The sequence below is a fragment of the Periplaneta americana genome, chromosome 9 (assembly GCF_040183065.1).
Source record: "Periplaneta americana isolate PAMFEO1 chromosome 9, P.americana_PAMFEO1_priV1, whole genome shotgun sequence".
Lineage (NCBI taxonomy): Eukaryota > Metazoa > Arthropoda > Insecta > Blattodea > Blattidae > Periplaneta > Periplaneta americana.
The window spans coordinates 81,300,937-81,316,124 of record NC_091125.1 but is presented as its reverse complement, the minus strand read 5'-3'; positions in this window follow the sequence as shown (position 1 = coordinate 81,316,124).

Below are 15,188 nucleotides of genomic sequence, written 5' to 3'. Positions count from 1 at the left end.
GTCCAACACATACGGTTGGCGTCACTTTAAACCATGCTGGAAATAAACTCTGTAATAATATTCTGACATAAAATTCCTCATTTGGAGTTCAAATGCATCCAGTCGGAATTTATTGCATTAGATTGTTCACGATGGTTGCTGCTTACCGTGCTTGCTACCTTGTTTCACGTTTGTGGCTTATAATCTAAATTAGAACGAATTACTTTGAAGAGTAGGCCCTAGACAAAAATTTTAGCATAACTTCTCCAGAGAGAAAATGTTTGCAGAGTAAGAATTCCCTGCACTAGATTTACAGTATGCATAGTAACCTGTGATTAAGTAGAGCACGAAAGTCAAAATTAAGGACAATTTTTTGTTAAAACTTTGAGTATATGTCTAAAAATTCTGTAAAATTAGAAAGGCCATCTGCTTTGAGTTATAAATTCCATGAAATTTATGTTAAAATGTCATTCCAAAGGCCCTAAATATTTCTACAGAGATGTAATAAATAAACTTGCACCCTTAAGAACTGTTGTGACAATATTTTATACAGATATAGCCATGCAGGAAGACATCTTGCCGCGCACGAGTGTTTTCACACAACTCCCACTCTTGTCGCAACCCTAGTCCAAAATAGATATCAGTGCAAAATATTATCCGTTGTCCGTTACTTGAAGTAGATATTTTTATTTAATAGCTAGCACTTTCGAGACGCAATTTAATTAGTTAATTTAATTTTTTAAGATTGAAACTGTAAAAATTGTAAAATATTGTAAAAATCAGTAAAAATTGTAATTGTAATATTGTTCCACATCTTAAAGCTTCATTGCTCATGTAAGATCTAGGGAATATAATAAATGAATGAAATGAATGAATGAAATGAATGAAATGAATGAATGAATGAATGAATGAATGAATGAATGAATGAATGAATGAATGAATGAATGAATGAATGAATGAATGAATGAATGAATGAATATTTCGAGACATGAATGAAGACAAAAAGCTTCCCTGGCTTTTACGTATAGGGACACAACAAAAATTTGGCATTTTGAGTTGTTTTTAAGAGTATTTAATGTACTAATACACTACATAAATCCTCAATGTTTATATACCGTAAAACAAATGCACACGCAAAGCGCATCCTTCAAATTACACGCGCGCTATCTGTTGGTGCTAGTTCAGGATATCCCTATTGGCAACTGATCGCTGACCTACCGAATATCACTCATATCCGACCACAGCGGGACCAACTGTCAAATTACACAATTTTATGTATTCAATACACCCTGAATGCACATTGAAATCACTTTACCACATTTCGTTTGTATTATATGAAATGTCTCAAGACAAAATTTTGGATTTCCTTCTCTTTATTTCTTAGAGCACTGAACTGTCTTTTGACTGGACTTTGCTCGTGGCTTGACAGCAATGTGGACGATGCATTGATCTCGTGTTCGGTATTTAGATCCATAATTTGAAGGGAATATCACCCACGTGTAATCCCATCTAATTATCTTACTGATCCCTTGGGATAAAGCACACAACAAGCGTAGCTATCCCTCTTCGACATCACAGTGGATAATTGACAGTTGTGTTATTTGATCTCTATGACTTCCAGTACGCCTATCAATCATGATTTTGTAAGATCTAATAAAGATAATTTTTCTTACTTCAATCAAAGAAATCATATAAATATATACAGGTTGGAAATGATATAACTTTGCAGATGGATGGGGATCATGATGATTATGGTGTTGGTAATGAGAAATATACATTAATGATTTTAGTGTTGTGGTGGTGGTGGTGGTTTAACATATATTTTAAAATCCAAATATGTATAAGATCGAATAATGTATAGACGAGAAATAGCGGACAGATCTCACCTCGAGACCTCTGTAAAGGACAGTCGTCTTTTAAGTAGCCTAATGTAAATCTGTGACACGAGGATAGTATCAAAATGGATTTGAGGGAAGTGGGATATGATAATAGAGACTAGATTAATCATGCACAGGATAGGGAACGATGGCGGGCTTATGTAAGGGCGGCAATGAACCTTCGGGTTCCTTAAAAGCCATAAGTGTAAGTAGGGTGTATAAAATTGACGGAGTTATATATTAAAAAGTCTTTCCATGCAAACACAATGCCAGCTCGTACTCTACAAATTTTATCGCTCATTTTATCAAAACTGCATTTTTCAAAATTGTTGAAATGTTATCCTCCAAAATTTTTAGATAATTTCTTGAAATTTTGCATGGCCCTTTTCCTTAGCGAGATTAACGAACTGTATTTCAGTCTTTAACTATATGTAACAGAATTTAAAAATAAATCACTTTAATGGAAGATTTCCAAAAAATGTGACTATATGAAGAAAATAATGCTTCTTTCTTTCGCAGTGTCGATATTTTGGCCACTGAGCTAGGTCTTGTTAATATGAATGTTACCTTTAAGGCAGAAAAGTACTAAAAATTGTTTAAAATTTCGGGATAATTTTTTAATAGCATTTCGGTACAAAACGCAAAATGATAATTTAAAAAAAATTTTAAAATTCCAAAAACTTTTTATATCGGAAAATATTTTCAATTTTATGTCGAAAGTAATTTTAAGATATTACGCATGAAAATAAGTCTTAAAGATACGGAGGAATACAATTTATAGAACCTATATATTTTTAAGGGTGGGAGGTGTATGTAAACCCTCAATAAAATATATTAACAATCTTACCTCAAGCATGCGCTTTTCTGTCCTTTGGCAAAACACAAAAAAACTATGTGTTCCTTCAAGAAAAGTTAATGCGAACAGCTGATGTACTGTATAATTTCTTTTATGCAACAGTTGTTAAGATAATTAAAGATCTGAAACAAATCCTTACTGTTAGATTTCGTTGACATTGAGGAAGACTAGAGTAAACTAAAATTGGACGCGATGTTTGTTGTGCAGAAATGAATGGCACGCACAGGTGTGACGCAACCGCCCCCAATTTGTTGCTTACAGCGTAATGAACAGGCACTATTGTGTGTCTTGTAATAATAGTAGCGGATTATGTTACGCTGCACAATGCCGCCCGGCGTTCGGTTAGTCTTGTCACTGACGAAACAATAGCAAGAGTCATGTACATTCATGGTTTGTAAAGCGGCAGTCCGGGTTTGTTTCCTGAATGTGACTATTGATCGACAAGCTTACAGCTTCAAAGAGCGCCTGACATCTCACAGAATGACAGTTCACAACATCCAATGCAGTTTTGTATTGTTGGGCTTTCAGCTAGTTAATCTGTAGCAGGAGGTGAGAACGGAACATTCTAAGAGCTGTATCGATTTCAGGACCCTTGTTCCAAGAGGACGATTTTTTCATGGCATTTTATTATTATTATTATTATTATTATTATTATTATTATTATTATTATTATTATTAGTGAAATAAATCTTCTTAGGCAGGTTACGAGTCAAATGTTGTGAAACAAACACTGTGATGGACGTTTTAAGAGGGCTTTACATGCTTTTACTACTGTATTGTGAACATTGGTATGATACCGAGTAAATGAAGTTGATGTTTGAGGCTTTCTTATATCAATTTATACCAATTAATCAGTGACAGTTCGTGATAAAATGTTACGTGTGTTCACAATTTTGTGTTCCAAAACCGAAGAGAATTTGAAATCGTACGTTTAGTCTAATATGAAATTTCATGATTCCAATGTTTCACCATCGAAAAACTGTATATAAATTCAAAACATATAATAATAATAATAATAATAATAATAATAATAATAATAATAATAATAATAATAATAATAATAAAACCCAGTCTTTTTATTTCCAATTTTTCCTGGTAATTGAGTTTACCCAGTTCTTTACTGTTCAAAATTGCTTGAACAGAGTTTATTGTTTACTTTTGTTAAAAATTAATACATACCACAGTGCAGTTATTTACAAAAGCGTGTGTTCATTAATATACATTTTGGTCCACAACACACTGATAAGTTACACTATAGCCTATATCAGTACTGTAATCCATTCGCATAGATTGATTACTATAAATATGCCAGTAAATATTATTCTTAAACAACATACATACACCACCATACAGGTACTTAAATTCATACCACTTCGTAGTCAGCCAGCAAGTGTTTGAAAGCCAAACTATGCTATTATGCTAACACTAAAGTATAGTAATTCACAAACTACACTCTCGTAGCAGTACTGTACACACATGCTTACAAAGTAAACATTCCGACAGTGAGAAATGCTGCCACCTACAGGCTAAAGTACAGACTATTAAATTTCCTCCTTGAGATATAACACGTGAACGATAGGCATCGATGTACCTGACATCTGTAAGATAGATTCACTGTTCACTTAACGCTTTGTGCTCTTGACGAGTCATAAGCGGCCAGCGAAAGACAATTTTCTCCCGCACATGCATGAAATTAATGTAACCTTCTTGAAAAGAGCACGGCTTGTACGTGAACGCATGTTGCCAAGTTTACATAAGAAGTTTATGCAAGATGCGGGAAGTTTAAAGTATTCGATTCTGATATTACACATCCCCACTACGTCAATACGGAATTAAATAATACTGTAAAACTAATCGTGCATTAATGGAAACAAGGTGTTCACGTGCTTTTATGCTCTTATTGACGCACCGCCACTGCAATTAATGCATAAAACAGTGGAATTGAGGCTGCTGTCGGGCAGTGCGCCTTTTGTGTAGTCTTGTGACGTTGTACAGTCGGACACACTAAGTGAAATTACACTGTGAATTATTGTGCTTTAGGCAAAGCATAACCATTGATTAAATTTATCGAAGAGGAACTCACTTGACGATGAATAATTGAAACGGCGACTCAACAACAAGATTTGGGACAAACATTAACACATTTTTGTCATGTCATTTAGAATGATTTCAGAATCAAATTTCTGTATCTTATTTTAGTTTCTGTACTAAAACCTGTCTAATTTTGAAGTTATCAATATTCTTGAGTATAGATTTATTAAATTTAATACAAATTTATTGTCTTTCATTGCAAGAACATAAAAAAATTAATAGGCCTATACACATTTACAAGAAATTTCAATTCTGCAGCGCGTAGAGGCTACACGCTTACACATTCCTTAATAATAATAATAATAATAATAATAATAATAATAATAATAATAATAATAATATTATTATTATTATTATTATTATTACTATTATGGTATACTAATATTAGTTTCGAAAGGCAAGTGAAGCTACCCTAATACACGACCCGAATTACCATTAGGGTATTAAATTGAATAGTGATATTATAATCCTACGTGCTAACCCCATTTGCCCTTTGCTACTCATTTATGTTAGAGGCTTAGTGAACCCAAGAGCCATGATTAGACCGCAATGATTAGACCAATGAACCATGACCATAACGGGAATCGAACCCTCAACCTTCCGGCTTCTATATTATTTCAATGTACCGAAGTACATATGATATTTCCATGCAGATATTCTGCGTCATTATCCGGCTTCTAGCCCAATTCCTTAACAGCGACGGTAACTTGCCCCAATTTCGATTCTACAGATCTGTGCACGTTTAGATATATAAAAAGGTTTATAGGACTACGTATGTTTATTTGCATATGAGGAAAGTAATAAAATTACGTAATAAACGCAAGAAAATGACAATAACATGATTATCACAACAAAACATTCTTTGGGATACAATACATATAGAAAAACTTTTGAAACAACTAAGAGATTTATAGACCAAGTTTCTTTAACTAAATTCGGAGCGATTTGGACTGAAATTGTAAGCAGAATGTCAGGTTATTAAATGGCGAATCCTCCGAATATATATATATATATATATATATATATATATATATATATAAACACATATGTGTGTGTGTGTTAGACTATAAATAATATACTATTACTAATATATTATTACACTTACGTCATTCTGAAACTGGTAACTTTTTACTATCACCTCATATTAATAATTGCTTACAGGCGGAATATGCCCTCTATGTCTACCTCTGAAGATGAACACGTCTTGATTATTATTATTATTATTATTATTATTATTATTATTATTCGTATTATTATTATTATTATTATTATTATTATTATTATTATTATTATTATTATTATTATCATTGTTAAAACGATACTTTCTTACGAAGGGTACAAAACAAACGCTGTGAAATAGTATTATTTCGTAACGGAAGTTTTAAGAGGACATTAGGCATACGTTACTCGTTTACTATGTTATCATAAACGAATAGTTTCATGTTTAAATTGTGAACAGTACGGGGTAATTATTCATTCTTTCATTCATAGTTTTCTGCACAAGGGCAGATCTTTCACTGAAAACCCAGCATTCTCAAATCTTTCCTATTTTCTGCCTTCCTCATATGATCCATATAAGTTCTTATCTTAATGTCGTCTGATATCTTTTTCTGCCCCGAACTTTTCTCCCGTTCACCATTATTTCCAATGCATCCTTCAGTAGGCAGTTTCCTTTCAGCCAGTAATCCAACCAATTTCTTTTCCTCTTCCTGGTCAGTTTCAGCAGTGTTCTTCCTTCACCCACTCTTTCCAAAACAGCTTCATTTCTTAATCTGGCTGTCCATTGCACACGTTCTTTTTTTTCTCCTTATCCACATTTCAAATGCTTCTAACCGCTTCCCTTCACTTCGTCGTTGCGTCCATGTTTCTTCTCCATAAAATGCCACACTCCATACAAAACCCTTCACTAGTCTCTTCCTTAGTTCTCTTTTCGGAGGTCCGCACAAGATACTCCTTTTTCTATTAAAAGCTTCCTTGGCCATTGCTGTCCTTCTTTTTACTTCCTGGCATCCGCTCAAGTATTTGAAGGTGTCCACTTGTTCTATTGCCTCATTTAAAATTCGCACGTTTACTTTTATTTTTTTTTCCGATAAAACAGTCTTTGTCTTCTTTGCATTTATCTTCATCCCATATTGCTCACAGCCGTCATTTATCTGCAGTATCATCTCTTTTTATTCTAACAACGGCATATCATCAACAAATCTTACATCTTCTTCCTTTTAATACCACCCCTACCGTGTTTTGAAAACAGTTTTTGTTAAATGCTCTAAATAGATGTTGAACATGATAGATGACAAAAGGCATTCTTGTCGTATTCCTTTTCATATTACTTTTAAGGTTGTCAAATTTAGATCTAAAATATCGTCTCTTATTGCATGTTTCTTTATAAAGATTACCATACATTTACTACCGGTACTTAAGAAGTTTCACTTCTGCCGCGTGTGGAAATTACATTTTTTCATTATAAAATATTTATCTTTCTTTATATGGATAAAAGTTCATGAGAACAGACGTAGAATACAGTATAGAATCAGTTTGTGATTTAGTATCAAAACTTTGACTTTTTTAAAAATATTTTGTTTATATTTCTCAGTATCCTACAGGTATCTAATATTTTTGCTGTTATGAATTTTTTGTCGATCCTGTTTTTTGGTGTTTGGTACTAGTGTTTTGTGAGTAATTCCTATTGCTGATATTACTAGTAGAATGACATAGACTTGGTCCTGATGACAAATCTGTTTATATAATACACAAATGCATATTCATGCAGATTTTACCACACATCCTTTGTGTATTGTTAATGAAGGGAAATGTCACTTCTATTACGAGAATATTTCGTTTTCAGTGTTTTCCTAGTACTGTGGTAGGTCTACTATTACCTGTGAGGTTATTGTTCTATTCTCTAACATAGACTAAACTACATCCAAGCACGGTATTTGTTTGGTATTTGTTATATAACGGCTTTTCTCTTGTGTTTGAATACAGTGCATGGTGTATTTCTTTTGTCATTTGGTATCTTGTCACGTATTGTGTTATTATTGTCATTTTTAGAGTCATCTATTATATAACATGCAGTTTTTCCTGCATTTGTTACATTTGATGTCAATGTTATTCATAATGTATTTAGCTAATATTTAGTCGTCCTCATCACTTTGAAGTCGAAACCATTGAGCTGTGTCCGGAAATAGCTTATATTTATAATTGGTTTGATTCAGTTTTATAAAAAATTTCTACTAATATAGTAGCAGCAGTAGTAGCAGTAGTAATAGCAATAGCAGTAGCACCAACAGCAGCAGCAAAAGCAGCGGCATTTTAATTAATGCCACTTTGAATTGAATATATTGTTCCGCATTATTTCCCTTCCATAGGAAAACATACATACATACATACATACATACATACATACATACATACATACATGCATGCATACTTACATACATACATACATACATACATACATACATACATACATACATACATACTGTACATACATACATACATACATACATACATACATACATACATACATACATACATACATACATACACACATACATTACATAAAATAATGAAAATATAATATCTCATACATAGGCTGTATTCTGTTTATAGATTATGGATTATGTAGAGCCTTGAATATGATTGAGTAAATATTACCACACAGAGGAATACCTGAAAATTTAATTCGTGCAGTGAAAAAGCAGATAATACTTCAATAAAATAGGTAAAATGAAAAATAACGAATTATTATACTCGCATAATAACTTCATAGGGAGTAAGATGACGATGCCACTGCCAGTAACGAATGGAAAGAATCTGTACAATGCCTATACATTATAGGTAATATACCTCTAAAATAATATGCAACTCTTCGGAGATGACCAGATATCATTTTCAGATTCTAGAGAAAATTTACCGAATCCAGAAATGCATATAAAGTGTTAGTTAGTTGGGAGACCGGAGGAGAAAAGACCTTTGGGCAGGCCGAGACGCAGGTGGGAGAACACTATTAAAATGGATTTGAGGGAGGTGGGATATGATGATAGAGACTGGATTAATCTTGCACAGGATAGGGACCGATGGCGTGCTTATGTGAGGGCGGCAATGAACCTGCGGATTCCTTAAAAGACATTTGTAAGTAAGTAAGTAAGAGAAAATTTACACAGCGCTATATACGCACTTAACAAAATTAGTAAGAAGTATATAAAATGCCAAGAAAGAAAATGAACATTTAGGGGTTCGATAGAGATCACACATTGCAAACATATTGTGATATAAAAGAAACGAGCATAATAGGTTAATGTCTTCAATCATGTATTAAGACAATATTTTAAACTTTCTCAGTTATTTACATCAGTTTCTCGCCTAATATACTGGGTCTGTTATGCCTGGTTATTACTGATATTTTTTTCAACAATAATTAATATGAAAACAGAAGAACACGACTTGGACACAACATGACCGTCCCAGCTGGATCGCCACCGAAAATTACGTTACAGGTAGGCTATAGATAGTCACATTGTTTTAGTCATAGTATGTACGGTCACACTGTGTCTTTGGTCACTTGGGCAAATAGTCACATTTTTAAATAGTCACAATGATGGTTTTCATCACGGTAAAATTCATGGATAGATGGTCACAGATGAATACTTATATTCTTCCAGAGTGGATTGTACAATTTTACAATTAAATTTTCCTGCAATATTATGCTAAATCGCTTTCAGATAACCGAGAAAATCGTTACTATTCTTACAATTCTCATAGCGTTTCACAATCCAAGAAATGCTAGTATATCTATATTGAGATACTTTCTATTCTTCTTGCTAAATGAGAAGCCGAACTGCAATCTTTCGATTTCTCGTTCAGTTATCGCTACCTATCGAGTGGCTGTTGAAGGACATGAAAAATGAAGGATGTGCTTTTCTCATCAAGGTATGAATTCTCCTATGAAATTCTTCGCAAGTATTAGTTGTTCTCGGTAAATTGTGAAGAATACGTTGATAACAGTTCCAGGTAAAACTGGTTGTTGGTTTCCTCTACCGCATCTACGACCTCTGATATAGTTATCTTCAACATAGTTAAGGATTATAGACAATAAATCATATACATTTTCAATCAGCAGATCTAAAACTTCTAAAATATCGTACTGTGGAACGAAAGCCAATGCCAGTAAAGCCTTGGTTTCTCTGAACCGACGCATGCGAAGTGCGAGGCCCGCCTCGCACAAATCCAGATTATGTGAGAGATAGTGAGTAGTTTTTATAACTGCGAGATGCGAGGTCTGCGCACCTCGCAGCTATAGAAACCGCGCACTATCTCTCGTGTAGTCCGGATTTGTGTGAGGCCCGCCTCACACCTCGCACGTCGCAAGCGTCGGTTCCGGAAAACCAAGGCTTTAGGAGTGGAACTGTGTTCTTAGATGTTCAGTCTCTTCCCTGTGATATTCTTCAGATATTTCTTCTAACTACATGCGCCTCCTAAATGATTGGCTAAGATAAAAAAAAAAGACATCCGCAAATTTGGACATGTGGGAACTCAGTTTCTACAACATTAATAACTGTAGACTTGTATAGTCTGTTGAAACATACATTGGATTTAATGTACTATCTATCTTCTATTTATTTCTTCTTCAAAATTCTAAACATAATTTCGTATGACGATGAGGACTGTGTCGAAAATGTAATGTGTGACAAAAATTCCGCATGTCAAACAATTTATGACGAAAACGCCGGATCCCGTCCCAGCTACCCGCTAAAACGAGGCTCAAATAAAAATTTCGAACAAATATGTGAAGGTTTATTTTGAATAAATATGATATTGGAAATAATGTAATTTATTTTAATCAATGAGTAATTATGTATCACGTAATGAAAATCAAAAAAGTTCAAGCAGCAACAATAGAAACTTAACAGTAACCAACCTAGCATAAAATACCTGTATGTCCATAAATTTAACTTTTACCAACTCACGCTCACTTAGGCCTAATTGAACACATTTTCTACATTTACACAACACACATGCAGAGTGCTTAAGATCATTACACCTGGAAAACACTAGACAAGTGAGATTATGAATCGATATATTCTCATTCTTCTCCGTTAAATGTCTACACAATCGTTATTGTGATAATATAATATCGATGGCTGAAAAGTGATACGTACTGTACCTCGTACCTCGTTTCTGTAAATTTACAGACAATTAAAAAAATGTTTCAAAAATTAATTTTTCTCAAAATAGAAAAAGTTTATATATGTTTCTACTTTGCAACATCTTTTATTCGATAACAAAATATTAAGCTAGTTAACTATCCTATTTTGTGAACATAATAACAATGTAGGAGATCTAAATAAACATTTTTGTAGATACCAGGTATCACTTCTTAGCTATCGATATGCTACCTGGTGTTGAGAACAGAGTCACTACACAGAATTTTGCCTTTTATCAGGTAAGTTTATTAATAAATACTGGGATCGTAAATTTAACACATCGGACCGACTGCTTTAATTCCTCAACTCATGGAAGCCGCACGGAGGAATTTTTCGCTAAAATGTCATCACTATGGCTAAGAATTGTATGCCATTACATTGTGCTTCATGCGCCTCTGACTTTAGGTACCGGTACGTAATTGCGTTGGGGTGGGGGATTTCAGTGTGTTTCGTTCAGCAGTGAACTTTAGTTGATCGGTTACATTACGACCGAGTACTCCTATTCGTAACAGGCAACATTCAAAGTCTTGTAAAGAAGAATAATAGCAAGATGCCGAGGACGAAATTTATGAACATTTCAAATGAGAAAATTTGTAATAATGATACAGATTTTGAGATAAATAATGCTTGTGTAAAATATTTCAAATATTCCCCCATTCTTGCTGCAGAAGTGGAACGAAGTTATTCTAGAATTATAGATATATGGCTGTGTTTTCTAGCAACAGGCAATAATTCTCCTTTGAACATATGAAAATGTTGTTTCTTATTCACTGCAACAATATATGAAATGAAAAATTATATAAAACAAAACGTAATATACCATCATATTAACATAGTGAAATAATAAGGCTGATACTTGTCAATGTTATATTAGGTTATTTTCTACAGACAGAAAATAAAATGTCTTTAAAATAGTGAAATTTTTCTTTAACAAAGAAAATCATGTCTTTAAATTTTTCTTTAGCAGATAGTAGTGTTTGGAAGTCAAAGGAGTGGCTTTCATCCACTCAAATGCTGAGGACTAACTTGCCGTGATGATAAGCATGCCTTTAAACCAGCCGTAGCGAAAATGTGATCGTGCGCCGAGCCACTGTGTAAACTGCAAAGTGCATAGCACCTATGGAGGAAGGCGGACACCCGAAGGGGAAGTGAAGCAACTGTCTGACTTATTAAGGAATTTTCATTTTCTTTACGTCAATCACTTAAATATCATTTTATACAGTATAAGATTACAAACTAATGTTTAGTACGTGTAACGAAGAAAGACATGAATAAGAAAACATAGGACACATTGTCATAACCTAAAATTAACTGTCTTCAGAATGTCTCTGCGACAGAGTTTCAAAATCAGGAATTATGTCACTTACTGCCAGTCGTAGTTGATCACGAAGGTGTCTGTCAGTCGTGATCTAAATTTGGTTTTTACTATTTCCATTGTTGAAAATAATTTTTCACAAACGTAAGTTGTAGCGAACATGGCTTTAAAGGTGCGTACACACTTAGCGAACGAACAACGAACGAATGATGAAGCAAAACTTCGTTGTTCGTTCGCTGTTTGAAGCGACGTACAAATCATCAGCAAATTGTCAGAAAACATTCACATTCGCTGATTATCCGCTATAAAGGCAGACGAAAATATAATTATAGCAAGTGCAGGCCTGTTTCATAAACACAGTAATAATATTAAGTAATAGTATTGCAGTCATGAAAACAATTTTATTAACCGACTAAATTCTGTTTCATAAACGTTTTGCACGAGTCATAAAATACGTACAGTAGCCAGATGATTTGAGGTTAAGGCTGACAAACATAACCAAGTTGGTCTGCACTCTACAGCTATTTATATTATTCTCTCTGTTAACAGTTGTTGAATGAAATAAGTTTTGAAGTACTATCTTTAATAGCAACAACAGAGTAAATCGTAATATGTGTGAAGGTTTGGGAGACAATTTATTTCAGATAAGATTGTAAATCACTGCAACTCGAATTTATTGTTTCTGTTATTTGATTCAGTTGATTTACGAGTAAAAGAAACAATATGATAAATCTAAAATATTGTGAACAGATATTTATCATTCCTAATTGTTCACGTCTCTGCTGTTGTAAAGTTTGCAATTCCAAAAACAGTGTATCAGTGACAGAAGCGCGTGTGTGCGCGCGCGTGTAAAAATTGGACCTCGTTATCTAAAGAAGTACCATATGAAAAAGTTAAGCAGTGAAAACTTTTGATGACAATATTGTACCAGCCTTAAGGACAGTGTTAACGACAGGATTAGTGGACCCTGCAAAGCGTCTTATGTAAGATATTTCAAGTTCCGTTATAATTCGGAATACTGCGCAAGTACTTATATAAAAAGGCTTAAAATTATTGGTGCAAGCGTAAATAAATACACATAAAAATTACTCTTTTACCAAAAATAAATAAGTAATGCAATAACGACATAAGTACTTACGCGGTGAAGTCGTTCCTAGAAAATATAGTGTTTGAGTTTGAAGGTGTGGATGTTGTAGAAGATTAATGTTATGACGAAATTAATAAAAATACTGAAATTGTCTTAATGGGTTTTTATTGCTGGTTATGTTGTAAGTAGTATTTTCAAGAAGTTACCTGACTATACAAAATGCAAATACATATGTTCTAATTAGAGATTGTGATGTGGAATTGTGGATACGGTACCTATAAATCTCGTAAGTTAATTTTAGTTTATGCCCTCAATAGGGGTGGTTTAAAGTAGTCCACATATTTTGTAATAGATCTACTTGTTGATATATGAGTCATTCCATCTCAAATCAACAAATTTCGCCGAAAACCTGTGGCGGTCAAATTCCAAATTTGAGTGAAACTTAGTCTGAACAATTATTGATGTATCATAAGAAGGGATACAGAGTATTTTTTTCTATGAGACTGTAGTTTTCGAGAAATGTTCAATTGAGTATGCGGGGGTGTACATACTTTTGGCGCTCTGTCTGAAAGGAAAAAAATTAATTACAGATAGGCTACTGCAGAGAAATTCATGAAACTTCTTCCAGTTATAGTGGTGTTTTATTGACTCATTCTGACATGTGAGGCATCTTGATCTACTGTTTGACCTTGGCTGAAATTAAAATAAAATGTATTTTTTCAAGTATATTTTCTTAAATTTATTGTGTGAAAGGGCACATGGAAAACATTATGCAATTTTTACAGAAGATTATTCATTATCTGTACTTTCAGTACAAATAAAACTGTCTTGTATTTTCCATTCTTGGAAGAGATACAACATTTTTATCATTGACATGAATCACTGACAATGAATTTTACTGACTCTGATCCATGATATTTTTATTGCATATTTGGGCTTATTTCCTTAGTATACTTCATGCCTATTTTATTCCAGGTATATCAACGAATTTACATGTCAATGAAACTCTGGAAACTCGCAAATGTCCGTCATCTAATGGTACATATGAGTAGTTTTTTCTTGTACCAGGAATTCGTACAGAATTATTAAATAGTTCCATAATTTCCTCTTCCGTGAGACAAATATCATCTTTATTGACATAAAAATATTTCACTCCAGCAATATGTTCATTTGCAAATTTCTATAGATTTCTGACTGTCAAAATTTGGTCCATATATGAACGCTGGAAGCTGGCTTTTGTTGCGAGTCTTTTCGTTGTTTCACCAATAGCATCACAAGGGCTTTCCCATGGCTTGTGGCAAAAAATTACATTTTGCATCTATTCCAAAATCATTTTATGATGAAATAAATTAACAAAATTCTTCCTGTTTTTATACTGAGATGCGGCTCCGTCACTGAAGAAATGTTTTTACATTTCTTCACATTCTCGTCTAATGTTTTGAAGTGTTAAAATTTTCTGAAAATGGAAAAACAGTCGTTTACTATACATAGGCTTGGGAACAGTTGATCTTTCATCCTGGTGCATAGAAATAACTACCAGGCGAAGAGTCACCTGGTCATTTGTCCAGTGGTAGCCTTGAACCACATCTTGATCTATGAATGTATAATTTTTCGAAAAAATCAACTAGTACTACACATTCGTGTATCTTTAGTGTTTCCTTGCACTGCTTCAAATATTGGGCCTGATTATGAGCAATGAAGCTATGAGGACGATAAATTATCCATATCTTATCAATGATCTTTTCGACGAATTCTTCGAATGGTGTAACAAGTGTTT